The sequence below is a fragment of the Bos indicus x Bos taurus genome, chromosome 3 (assembly GCF_003369695.1).
Source record: "Bos indicus x Bos taurus breed Angus x Brahman F1 hybrid chromosome 3, Bos_hybrid_MaternalHap_v2.0, whole genome shotgun sequence".
NCBI lineage: Eukaryota > Metazoa > Chordata > Mammalia > Artiodactyla > Bovidae > Bos > Bos indicus x Bos taurus.
In genome coordinates, this window is record NC_040078.1 from 48,533,677 (window position 1) to 48,546,936 (window position 13,260).

At 44.8% G+C, this 13,260-nt stretch overlaps 1 protein-coding gene across 3 annotated transcripts in view; it reads right to left on the reverse strand.

The window, feature by feature from the left end:
* LOC113889586 (transmembrane protein 56-like) overlaps positions 1 to 11,965 on the reverse strand; it is a 70,275-nt gene extending 58,310 nt beyond the window's left edge. Inside the window, exon 1 of one of the 3 annotated variants that reach the window (XM_027536441.1) lies at positions 11,941 to 11,965. The gene's annotated coding sequence lies outside the window, so the exon portion shown is untranslated. Of the gene's footprint in view, positions 1 to 11,141; positions 11,228 to 11,594; positions 11,837 to 11,940 lie in introns of those variants that run through there. The other 2 variants (XM_027536439.1, XM_027536440.1) reach the window with 2 other exon arrangements.
* Positions 11,966 to 13,260: the final 1,295 nt, after the last annotated feature.

A 13,260-nucleotide genomic window follows, 5' to 3' on the forward strand; every position in this document is an offset into this window, starting at 1 on the left:
AATGTCAACCTAATTTCTATAAATCCTCCAATATTCATGGTATCCCTTTTTAAACTGAAGCAAGTGAAAAGAAATGAAGACTAAACCAGAAAAGGCTAAAGAACCCTATAAGTTACACTCCTTTTCGAGGATATGATGTTACTTAAGATTTAAGAAGGAATTGCTCATTACTATAGAAAAGATTGCTCCATAGTTCTTCCCTGTCAGTTAAGACCCTAAACTTTGAATAAGGGTATCCTTTACATTTTTTCCTATACTTACAACTCGTTCTCTTCCTAGAACATATAATAGAATTCAAGTTAAAGAGAAACTGTTTTATTCTGCTGTTACAGAGCTTGGCTATGGTTAATCCCCTGAAACAGGTTTTTGTTTTTTGAATATAGATTGTTTAATGAAAACAAAGGATGAAATATGTAAGGCTACATGTCCATACATTTCTAACTGACCTTTATTACCCCCAAGATTATATGTAATAATTACAATCACAGAGTGTTAGGGCCAGAAGAAGGCTAAATTGTTCCCCAAAACTGGCTATAAGAGCCACCCACTGCCAGGCAAAACATTCAGGGTAATCTATGTCATGACAACTTTTCTGTTGTTCTTATTCAAACATTTTTATTTCATTTTACATTGACTCCTGGCTTGGGATTTGTTTTTATAATGCCTAACAAGAAGTGAGGCTGTAATACAAAAAAGGCCTTCTTTTCCAGCTCCCAACCCACTGAAGAATACTTTCCTTGGGCAATTCAAGAGTATATTTTCCAGGGTCTTAAGGCTCAGTGCATAGATGGCACAATTATTTGATAAATGTTGCTTCCTAGCATCTTACTCCACTCAAAAACTTTCATAAAGAAGTCTGCCTTTTAAACTTATAAGTTCCAACCACAGCCACTAGGTTTTGGATAAACCAGAATGCCTTAAGCCAGAAGACATAAACAATTAGAAGATCACACTAATATAGTATCTGACGCAAGCAAAAAGTAAGGGGTTGGAATTTGAGGACCCATCTTTAAGGAACTCAACATTTCAAACACAATGCACTCCCTGAGCCTTAGATGGGGTCTGTGTGAATGAGAGGCTCTGTAGGTGAAGCAGGGACCAGGTGGGCCCACATAACCTGGGGGACTCTGGGAGAAGAGGCGGTTCTGCATCCCATCTCTCCCGGCTTCTGATGTGCTCATTTTCAGATTTCCACTCTTTCTTTCCTGGAGGGATCACAGCAGGAGCCTCTTGGCTTGGGACAACTACTGGCTTCCTGCCAACACTAGGAAATCCAGGAAAAGCTGGACAGAGCAAGTTTTCCAACTGTGTTTTGTTCTTTTAAAAAAAAAGAAGAAAGAAAGAAAGAAATCACTGGGACACCTGCCAAGCAACCTAGAACTTCAGAATCTAAGGAGACAGGGAGGGCCTTCTCACCTCCAAATTATCCACCTGATTACCCCCGAGGAAGGGCTCAAGATGCAAGAAAGGGACTGTGGCAGGGCTTTGCCTGCCTACCTGTTTGTCTTCTATTTTTCTCTTGCCTGCTCTCCACAGGAAAAAAGGAGATTGTATTAAATGGGTTTGAGATGTTGAAGAACAACTGGGCAAATTTCTCCCACCTGTTGAGTTCTCGAGCCAAATTAAAGAGATGGGAATACCGGATCACCCCACCTGCCTCCTAATAAATCTGTATACAGGTTAAGAAGCAACAGCGAGAACTGGACATGCAACAACACACTGGTTCCAAATTGGGAAAGAAGTACATCAAGGCTATATATTGTCACCCTGCTTATTTAACTTCTGTGCAGATTACATCATGCAAAATGCTGGGTTGGATGAAGTACAAGACTGCTGGAAGAAATATCAATAACCTCAGATATGCAGATGATGCCACCCTTCTGGCAGACAGTGAAGAGGAACTGAAGAGCCTCTTGATGAAAGTGAAAGAGGAGACTGAAAAAGTTGGCTTAAAACTCAACATTCAGAAAACTAAGATCATGGCATCCAGTCCCATCACTTGAAGGCAAATAGATAGGGAGACAACGGAAACAGTGAGACTTTATTTTCTTGGGCTCCAAAATCACTGCAGATGTTGACTGAAGCCACAAAATTAAAAGATGCTTGCTCCTTGGAAGGAAAGCTATGAGGAACCTAGACAGCATATTAAAAAGCAGAGACATTACTTTGCCAACAAAGGTCCATCTAGTCAAAGGTATGGTTTTTCCAGTAGTCGTGTATGGATGTGAGATTTGGACCACAGTGAAGGCTGAGCACCAAAGAATTGATGCTTTTGAACTGTGGTGTTGGAGAAGACTCTTGATAGTCCCCTGGACAGCAAGGAGATCCAACCAGTCAATCCTAAAGGAAATCAGTCCTGAATATTCATTGGAAGAACTGATGCTGAAGCTGAAACTCCAATACTTTGGCCACCTGATGCAAAGAGCTGACTCATTTGAAAAGATCCTGATGCTGGGAAAGATTGAAGGCAGGAATAGAAGGGGATGACAGAAGATGAGATGGTTGGATGGCATAACTGACTCGATGGATATGAGTTTGGGCAAGCTCCTGGATTTGGTGATGGACAAGGAAGCCCGGCATGCTGCAGTCCATGGGGTCACAAAGAGTCAGACACGACTGAGTGACTGAACTGAACTGAGAGAGAGCTAGAATCAAATCCTAATCCTGATATTCATCAAGTGGTCTTGGGCAAGAAGACTATGACCTGCAAGATCTATAAAATGGAGATAAGAGTGCCAAAGGTGCAAGACAGTTATGTGGCATAAATGAAATGAGTTAAACATGCCTCCCACAGTGCTTGGCACATGCAGCCACTTGCAGCAAGTCATTTAGTGATCATAAATTCCTTTGTAATGTGGCATTACCATCCCATCATTCACAGATATATTGTCCTTGTCTCTGTCCCCTGTGAATGTGAGTTGGCCTTGGCACCTGATGACAGATACAGTAGAGGAGAGGGTTCCAGAGTCTAGGGAAGCCGCCAAAGACCTTGTAGCATCTGCCTTTCACTGTCCTGGAGAGTTGCCCAGAGACTGCCGTGTAAAGAAACCTGTCTGGCCTACTGGAGGATTAGAGGTCATGTGGAGAACTGAGGCTGCCCAGCTGACAGCCAATATGCAATACCAACTACCAGCCATGCTGGTAGGTCCACTCTGGACCTTCCAGCCCAACTGACCCTTCAGCTGAATGCAGACACACTAATGAACCTATAACCAACAGAGTAACTGCTCAACCACCAACCAGAATCAGAAGAAAGAAACTGTCTTAGGTTTGGGAGTGGCTAGCTATTTAGCAATAGATCAAAACACCTCTCAATAAAGGATATCATTTATTACTACCACTCTTTCCTAACTGGAAATGTTTACAACTATCTCTCTGACAGCACCAAGTCACACAGGGACAGGATATTCTGTATCTTAAGCAACGTGATCATTTCCCCCTTCCCTTAACCTAGGGACCCTGAGGTTTGTCTACACCTATGACCTGATTAGGGAATTTGGTGGCTTCAATGAGAAGACAGCCAAGGAATTATTAAATTCTCTAAGTGGACCTTTGTCCTGTTACCTAAAAGCCACTTAATCCCTACCCACAGTACTTTGAGAGTGGTTTCTCTTCTTACTTCCTGCCATAACACTGCTGTTGCCTCAAATTGCTCCCAATTGCACTTTTTTCCAATAAACATGGTACTTATCTGACTCAGTATCTGATCTGACACTCTCAGGTAGTCAAAAAATCTAAATGCATTGATGTGTTTCTTTGAACCATTTCACAGATCAGAGAGTTGATGATGTGCAAAACAAATCTGATGTGGCTTCAGGTGAATTCAAGTTTAACATTTATTACAAACCTCATGTTTAAATACAGAAGTAAGTCCTATAAAATACCTAAGCTTGGCCCATAGACTTGGTAACAAAGAACTGTTCTGGGTCACTGTTCATGAGACCAGGCTTAAGTGAATGAGGTTATGGAAGCTCAGATCCAGGTGGTTCAGGAAAGTTGAACTTTCCCCAGCTTTACAAAATAGGATCAAGCGACCCCAGCTTGTAGTTCTCTACTGCCACAAACATTCATTCTGCAACCTATTAACAATGCTAAGCTTGGTGATGCTCTCAAGGATTCTTGGAACTGTAGCTCTGCCCTTTCTAATTTGTGGAGCTGATCAGTGAGCAAATTACCATCCTTCCTGCATGGACCAAGTGCAGAGTTTTGCTCTTCTTTGTTTTAAAGAAAAACTTTTTCTTCCATCTTTGTCATGGTTCAAATACATCCGTGTCATCGAAAACATCTCACTTCTTGCTTTGTAACTTGCAAGCCTAGTATTCTTGGGTAAGTGAGTTCTACTAAAATTCCACTACATTTAGAACTTCCACTAAGATTATATATCCTCTACTACTTTGCAGGAAAAAAAAAAAAACTGTCCAAGAACAATATCGGATGGCTGTTTTCATTGGACATGTATCCTCTTAAAGCTATTTCTGGATTAAACCCATGAACTTACACCTCACCCTAATGACTTTTCACTGGCAGTGCTAAAGCATAACAGCCCTGGCCAGAACGGAGGAACATGATATGAAAGACATCATAAAGCAAGGGCGCTAGGTTTTATTGTAAGATACCAGGAATGCGGTTGAGTAGGCTGGCCGCTGCAAGTGCAGCATTTTCTTTATGCAAATCCAAAGGAGAAATTTCTTTCACCTCCTCGAATTAGGAATAGATGGGCTTCTCCAATCTGGTTTCTCTTCTGGACACCTTAGAGCTTATTCTGGATTGTTGGCCTCTTCTCTTTGGTTGCTGGAAATCTGATGGCCAGAACTTTCAGGAAGAATAGAACAGCACTTCAAAGTACATTTGCCAGCCTCATTCATACCTCCATCTTATTTTCCTTTCACTTATTTTTCTTACTTATCCTAAGTTCACTTTATCTTGTCGTATTGTGTGCATCTTTGTAAGCCTTCCCTAGTCATTTTTGGAACAGGGTGGGATATAATTAAAGACATAATAATCAGTGTGTATGCCTAATCCCCCCACTCTAGAGAGAGCGAGCTCTTGTAAGTAAGTGCTGAGCGTTGCCCCACTTTAAAATCCCTATGGTGTCTAGTGTTGTGCTTTTACTGTTCAATAAATATTTGGGGAATTAAATAGCAGAATATGTACATTTTGATAGCATTATGTTACCTGAATTATGAAACAAGCAATATACTTATGATTTTATCCTTTATCCTCAGAACAAATTCACATGAGTGTGAAGGGATGCACATTTAACAGTTTACTTTAGCATTAGTTATCAGAAGCAACCTCAAGGTCCAATGATAGGGACATGGTTAAATACACACGCACAAGACACTATTCCAAGTTATACAGACCCTGAAATGAACAGGAGGGTAAAAAAGAAGGTCCGTCGCATACTACAAAGTGTAAAGGAATGGTAAGCTGTTGCGAAATGATACATTTTCATAAAATACATAGCTGGGCACATTCTGGTATTTGTACAGAAAGAAGGCCTGAAGAGCTACACCCTGCAAACTGATAACTGGCTGAGGCTGGAGGCAAAATGCGGGTGGGATAAGAGCTGGGGGAGGGGGGAAGAAATGAACTTTCATTCTCTGGAACGCTGATTGTAATTTTTTAATAATGTGCAAGTATCACTCTTGTGATTTAAAAATTAAAAACACTGAATAAAACATTTAGAGACTTGAGGCTACAATGCACTCTCAAATTCTCAAAATGCCTAATGTCTTAAGAGTTTGTTGCGAGATACCAAACTGGGATACTCCCAAAACGCTCCCTTTGCTGCAAGCAGCCAGGCCTCCCCTTCCTGCAACGGGGGCCTTCCTCCCTGTAGACTTTATCTTGCCCTGGATTTCTGCACAAAGTATATAAGAAATTGATCTGTTCAGTAACACCCATACAGGTTGTCAAAATACAAAAAGGCAAGAAATCTTTCTCCATCAGAACATAGCTGTAGAATTTATAAGTCCTTTAAACAGCATGTGGGGTTTCCTGGTGGCTCAGTGGTAAAGAATCCAACTGCCAATGCAGGAGACTGGGTTCGATCCCTGTGTCGGGAAGATCCCCTAGAGAAGGAAGTGACAATCCACTCCAGTCTTCTTCCCTGGGAAATCCCATGGACAGAGGAACCTGGTGGGCTACAGTCCATGGGGTCGAAAAAGTCAGACATGACTTGGCCACTAAACAACAACAACAAAATAGCATGTAACAAATTATAGAGCACTTAAATTCATAATTGGTTCAATATTTTCACATGTATTAGGGAAAACCATGTTAACTGAGTAACATGAGTATGGGGAAATATGTCCCTAAAAATGAAACACTTTGTAAAGAGGGGTTTTTAATCTGTTCTAAATTTTTTATCAAATGAAAATTCCTTCTTCCTCCTCTTCCACTAAATAAATACCTGCCAAACAAGAGGTCTTCTATACCTTCAAACTGTACTTTTTAAAGGTTTTTTAAAAGCCTCTTTGGAGAAAGGCTTTTAAATAAATTAACTTGACGAAGATAGTTTCTCTATGTCCCCCAAATTTTAAAGTTAAATCAAAGTCCCACAAGCATAAATCTACCGATGTACCAGTTACTTCTAAAGTGACCATGGCAGGTCACAGTGAACACTAACATAGCCCAGGCCTGGATCCAATGTGAACTCCAAGCCTGGGCTCCATGGGAACAGTCAGGTAGAGACTATATGTCTGTACCTCACAGATGATGTCAGAGAAACCAAGGTTGAAAGCATTAGACAGAAAGCAGAAAGCTGAGAAGAGCTGAAGTCAGACACTGAAAACATCAACTAAGGGAGGAAAGGGTCGTCCCTGGTGGTTCAGTGGTAGAGAATCCGCTGGCCAATGCAGGAGATCAATGGGTTTGATCCTTGGGTCAGGAAGAATCCCCTGGAGAAGGAAATGGCAACCCACTCCACACCAGTATTCTTGCCTGGGAAATCCCACAGACAGAGGAGCCTGGTGGGCTACAGTCCATGGGGTCGCAAAAAAATCAAACATGACTTAGCAACTAAACAACAAGGTAAGAAAATCAAACAAGGCAGAGACGGGTGAAAGCAAGGATTCAACTAGGCCAGAGTGTAGATGATAAAAGCAAGCAGTAAGCAAGCGACTCGGCTGATCTCTGATACCTATGTACGTCTTCCTCCTGGCTTTGTATTTGTCCACTGGTGAGGGTGTCAGGTGTTGGAGTCAAATGTTAATTATTATAAAAAGGAAATCCAAGGCATGCAGATCACCTCTGCCCTTGATTAAACACCAGGGCAGAGCTAGTGGAAATAGCTCCAAGGTGCTGGCTCACCTATTTCGCCAAAAGCTTTTTTGGCAATCCCAAAGACTGTGAAAATGATCCCAGTTTGATTGTAGATCTTGAAATAGATGTCAAAGGAAGTCTTATAATCTAACCCTTTTATAAAATGCAATGAGAATACTTCTCCAACTTGCTGTGAGGCAAGCAGCCACTTCCTAAGGAGTTTGATCAGCAAATGGGGTTTTGAAACAACACATCTATCCACTGCTTCTGTAAGAACTTCCCAAAGCTGCCTAACCACCCACCCACTACACACTGCGAGGCCCTTTGCTCCCTATCCAGCTGATGAAAGTGACCTAGTCCATCAGCCAACTTGTTCTGAGTCCATTTGCCTTCTTATTTAACCTAAGGAGAGAAACATACTGATCTAAAGACACTACTTTCAAATCTAAGTTTACTCCTTCCACACTTCCTTTTCCCTTAGAACCAGTTGTTTTGCTTTGAAGCAGACAGAACTCGTATGAAGTTCTACTTTTGCACCTTCCCATCCAGCTGCCCTCCATTAACATGAGTCTGGTGTCTATCAGATAGAGATGAGCTCCCATACTCCCCCTGTATCCTCCTGGTCCAGAGATCTCCCAACCACGTCTGTACATCCCTACCCTCTCTAGTATCTCCAAGCCCAATGCCCTGCCCACTCCACTGCAACCTGCTTTTCCATCCATTAGACAAATGGTTTCCAAATAGTGGACTGTGATCCATTAATAGTTAATGAGTTTTTCAGAACACAGAATAGAAACAGAAACGTGTGCTCAGTTGCTCAGTTGTGCCTGACTGACTCCATGGAATTTTCCAGGCAAGAATACTGAGAGGGTTGCCATTTCCTATTCCATGGGATCTTCCCAGCCCAAGGATCAAACCTGTGTCTCTTGCATCTCCTGCACTGGCAGGCAGATTCTTTACCACTAGTGGCACCTGGGAAATCCTGTTCTTCCATCCATTAGACAAATGGTTTCCAAATAGTGGACTGTGATCCAATAATAGTTGATGAGTTTTTCAGGACACAGAATAGAAACAGAAATAGAGTAGAAATAGAAACGAAAATAGAAGCAATACTCAGTAAGGGTACATATTGCTTCATGAAACCTGTTTCACATACACATATACTTACTCATGTCCTAAGTCAATGTGAAAATTGTACTGCTCATTTTGTACTGTGTTGTAATCCAAAAATGCCTGAAACAAGCCTTTGTCCATCTAGTCAGACCCCACCCCCCTTGCTGCTGGGCCCGCTGCGACTGCTTTCTCCATGCCGGCCCCAAGCTCTGAACAGACTGCCAGCTGTCTTCTTCATCGGCTGTTTGCACAAACCTTGGCCTTTTACAGTGACTCACAAGCTCCTTCTCATCCAGCCAGGGACTGCCTTCTCCTTGATCAGACCAATGTTCACACACACCTTTGGTATTCTAGGCCCTCTTTTCAGGTCTGGGATCTGCTAGCAATATCTCCAACTGTTTCACTATGAATAACAAACCCAGAGCAGCAGGACTCCATTTCTTTGTATGCTACCTTTCATCTCCAATGAGGAAAAAAACATCACCAAAGTCACTCTTGAAATAACCTTAGATTTTCTTACAAAAGTAACCTCACTTTCCTGATGTAATATGTTCCCTGGTGTAACACATACAGCGCCTGATACCAATGCCAGGTGACTACAGCTCACTCCTCCTGTTGAATTAAAGTCTGTCTCCCATCCTTGAGAACAGATGGCTAGCCCACCTCCATGTTGCTATCTTCTTCCTCTCACAAAGCAAATGGAAGGAGAGAAAGCATCACCAGGTGACCGTGGGAGCGTGGGCCTCCTTTCCTCTCTCAAGGGCGAGGGCACAAGCTGTCCAGCACAACGCCACCCTGGGCCTGCCCTCTCTTGTCCAAGTGCCCACAGTTCTCACAGAGACAATTCACGCATTATCTTCCTCGACAGAAAAACTCATTCTCTGTAATCCTCCTGTAGATCATCCAGTTTACTTTTCTCAATCAAACTAGGTATCCCACTTTATAGCCTTCCAAGAGATAACAAAGCCAGATGAGTCCTTCATCTGTAGGATGTGGGACATTCGTTTGAGAAGAAGGGTGCACAGAGACACTGAGGTCTGAAGGTTTCTTGTGAAGCAAACTGCTCGGTTTCCTTTCCCACATGCAAGGCCAGCTTTGAGGGAGGATCATACACGTGGGACGTCAGTTTGAGCACCAAGGGAGGGGGTGAACAGGTCTGAGAACTGCAGGACAGCTGTGCTAGGCTTGGAAGGGCAAGAAACACTCGCAAAGTGAAAGGGAGAAAGGGTAAGTCACATCTAGGGCACATTCCAGAATTCTCCTTGCTGCCCCACAACCCCCTCTCCGTGACCCGGCCCTTTTCCCATTTCTCAGTCAGGAATCCAGAGCTCCCTTACCATCTCTCTGGTCACCTGGTTTTGGGGAGGGGGGGCCCTCCAGCCCCTCCCAAATCGTCCCTTCCTCCTCCCCTACTCCTAGCTGAAGAAGCTCTGAATCAATCTAGTCCTGAATTAGATTTCTGATGGCTCCCTGCCCGAGGCCTCTGTTTATCTTGCTCATCGAATCTCTCTCAGATGGAGATTTTAGAAAATCAAAGAAAAGACAGGCCAAACTCTTGAATCCACATTCTAGGGTCTACGTGGAAGACTTGCTTTTTAGGAACTTCCTATAAAGTTTCAGCCCCTTGATCCCTGCCATTCCTAGGGACTGCTAAGCATACAGCTTGAGTTGCGAAGAGTCATTTTTCTTTCCAGCAAGATAAAGAAGGCTAAGGGTGAAAGGAACAAGAACAGAAAGTTAAACAGTGTAAAAAATCACTACTGACTGAGCAGCTTGGTTTGCGGCATCTGCCCTTAGGTGTGCAAGATCACACAATAAGGATTCAAACTCTGGAGGGAGGTAATATGGCAAAAAGGAGTTGCAGGGGTAAGGAGAAATAAAGCAGGCTCAAAATATACTAACCTCAGGATCACCTTACAGCACAGGAGGGAGGATGCAAGTAAACTAAAATCCATGCTTCCTCAAAGGAATCTTGCAAATTTTCTAGTGTTGCAAGAGTCTGCTTTTCTAATACAGTTTCACCAATTTAAGGACAGATAAACAAGGAGAAAATTCTCTACTTCACACAGCTCAGTTAAAAAGGGACTGGGATTCTGTAATATATTATCTTAACTGGCTACATAAAGATGAGGCTGCATTCCAAACTATACCCTGCTGGGCTCACACAGCAGTATCTCACTTAAAACACACAATCTAAGATCCATTTTTCTCAGCTCCATTTATGACTGGGTGAAGATTTTATTAAAGTAACGGGTTTTTTTATTCCCCCTACTTCACACACCGACTCATAACATCCTCACAGACTCTTCCAACTTGTCCCCAAACTGGAATCAGATTCATTTAAACATTATCAAAGATCACTCTTTAAGGATAATTTTATAATTTCGTATAAAAATGTGTACTACATTCACACTTAGAATGTGTACAACTAAGAAAACACTGGCCATCAACAGCGACCCTTTCATGAACATAGACAACTTAAAGTGCCTTCACGAAGGGCCATAGGAAAATGCTAGCATTACGGGTCCCATTTCATAGCTGGGTAAACGGAGGCACTTAGTTTAATAAACTTGCTCCGGGATATAATGGTAGAGCTGGAAATATAAACCAATTTCTCCCTCTGACTTTGACCCCAGTCCCTCTCCCACTAGACTCTTCAGCACTTGCTGACTAAAAATGGGACCCACTTGAGAACTGCAAGGGTAAATGAAAGCTTCTTGTTTTATTTAGTAGCGGGGAGGTGAGAGACCGGGGAGACTTACCTACTTGATGCACCTGATCTCGTGTACTGGCCTCTAACAAGAAAGCTTTCCATGGATGCCCAAACACCTGCCCCTTTGAGCTGAGACCCCAAGGCACCGCCAGGCAGCCCCAAGCAGCCCAAATCACACCGCCCGGGAAACGCGACTGGAACGCGGGGCGTCCGGGCGAGGCGGGGGCCGCGGGCCCGGGGACACCATCTGTGCCCAGAGCGGCCCGCCGGCCGGGATGATGCTGCGCCGGTCGCACACACCTGCTGGAGCCCTCCCTGGAACCCCCGGCCGCCTCCCGCGCGGGGGACTCCCACCCAGCCTCCGGGCGCCTGAGCCCTCGGCCTCACTAGGCCGGGGGCGGGAAGCCGCGGAGCCCCTCCCGCGGGCTGCGCTCCGCGACGCGGAGAGCCGCTGGGCAAAGCGAGCCCGCCCTCCTTCCGAACCCTCTCCAAACCGCGTCACCTGTGCCGGGTCCCGGGGCGACTCGCGCGCGGGCGGCAGTGAGCCGGGCCGGGAGTGGGCGGCGGGTGGTTACAGGAGCCTGGTCATCCGGCCCGGCCCGAGGGCTGGCGCCGGCCAGAGCCGTCCCGCGAGATGCTCGGCGGGAGCCAGGGGAGCCTTGGGCTCCGGGCCGCTGGAACAGCAGCGGAGGCTACTGCTGCCGCCGCGGCCGCCCGGACTGCGGGCTCGAGTTACCGCAGAGCGTCTCCTTAAAGGGGCCGCGGCGCTCGGGCTACGGCTACGGCTCCCCGCGGCTCCGACCCCCGGCCAAAGTGGGCGGGGCCCCGAGGCGGGCGGTGGGGCCGACCTTTGGGTGATGGAACTTGGGTCCCGGAAAGAGCTCAAAAACGGGAGCACGCGAGGCGGGCTGCGATGGGATTCTGCAAGAGCACACCTCGCTTGGAACAGTGTTCGGTTCCGCGTCTTTCCGAAGCAAGTAACAGAACTAGCAAGTGGGGCTACGGTCTGAGTCCGTTCTCGCAGCGGTCAGTACCTGGGCTCGCCACTTAACCAACATTGTTTTCAGATTATAAATTTATGTTCTGCTTTAGTTGTCCAGATTCTGCGTCAATGAAGCCCATGGTTTGACAATCAGAAAGGAGGTGAAAGGGCAATTGCTGATTTTCCTGCCACGTCGCGTTCCTCGCCGTTTCCGTTTGGGGCTGCAGGTGCGTTCCAAACTGGGTAGAGGGGTTTGTGGAAAAGGCCAGTGCTTTGGAAGCCGCCTCCTCTGGAATCCAAGAAAAACACCACCTCCATGCGGAGTCCCTCTGCTGTCAGGGCAGGGAAGTAGGATTTGGAATTCTAGGGGGAGCTAGCTGAAAAGTTTGCCAATAAACAGTAGCTCTTCTGATTTGCTAAATATGGCCTCAGAAACTTCCAAGTGTCCTGGATCAACACGATAAAATTGTTTTGAATAAAACAATAATAAATACATTCTGGTTGTTATAATTTGCACATCAAAAAAATCACAAATACATTTTTTTAGAAAGAGCCTCACTGAGGTGCAATTTCTTCATCTTTTAGTATAATCGGGATAATAATTCATAGACACCTCTGAAGTGTCTTGCTACATGGACTGCAGACTGACATAGAAAAGACAGCAACCTGCCCTGCAGTCAAACAGGGAAGATCTTGCAGGCCCCCAGTACACATTTCACCTTTTCTCTCTAAGGCTCTAGGGACACACCCGCGCACCAATGCCCTTTGACTACAATGTGTCCCGTCACAGTTGTTTCACAATGTGCACAGCCCTTGACGACTTTTTTTTGCCCCATACGCACACGGGTATTTCATAACTATCCACAGGCAGGATGGTTGTGCACACCTGTGCGATCAGCCCTGCCAGTACAGAGGACACCTATCATCTCAGGAATCTGCATTAACACTACTCCTCCAGACTCTGTCCTGTGCTTGTCCTCAGTGACATGACAGTTGCTCTGCCCTTTCCTGATAAACACACCATGATTATCTTTGATATGCATATTCTCTAACACCATAGCAGGAGCCAACGCCATCTAAACCTGCAGAAATCCAGTATCCTCTAGTCCCCCCATACTCCTTCATGTTAAGCCTCTACTGATGCATCATCAAATCTGCAGGATTGTTTATAGAGAGCATGTAAGTG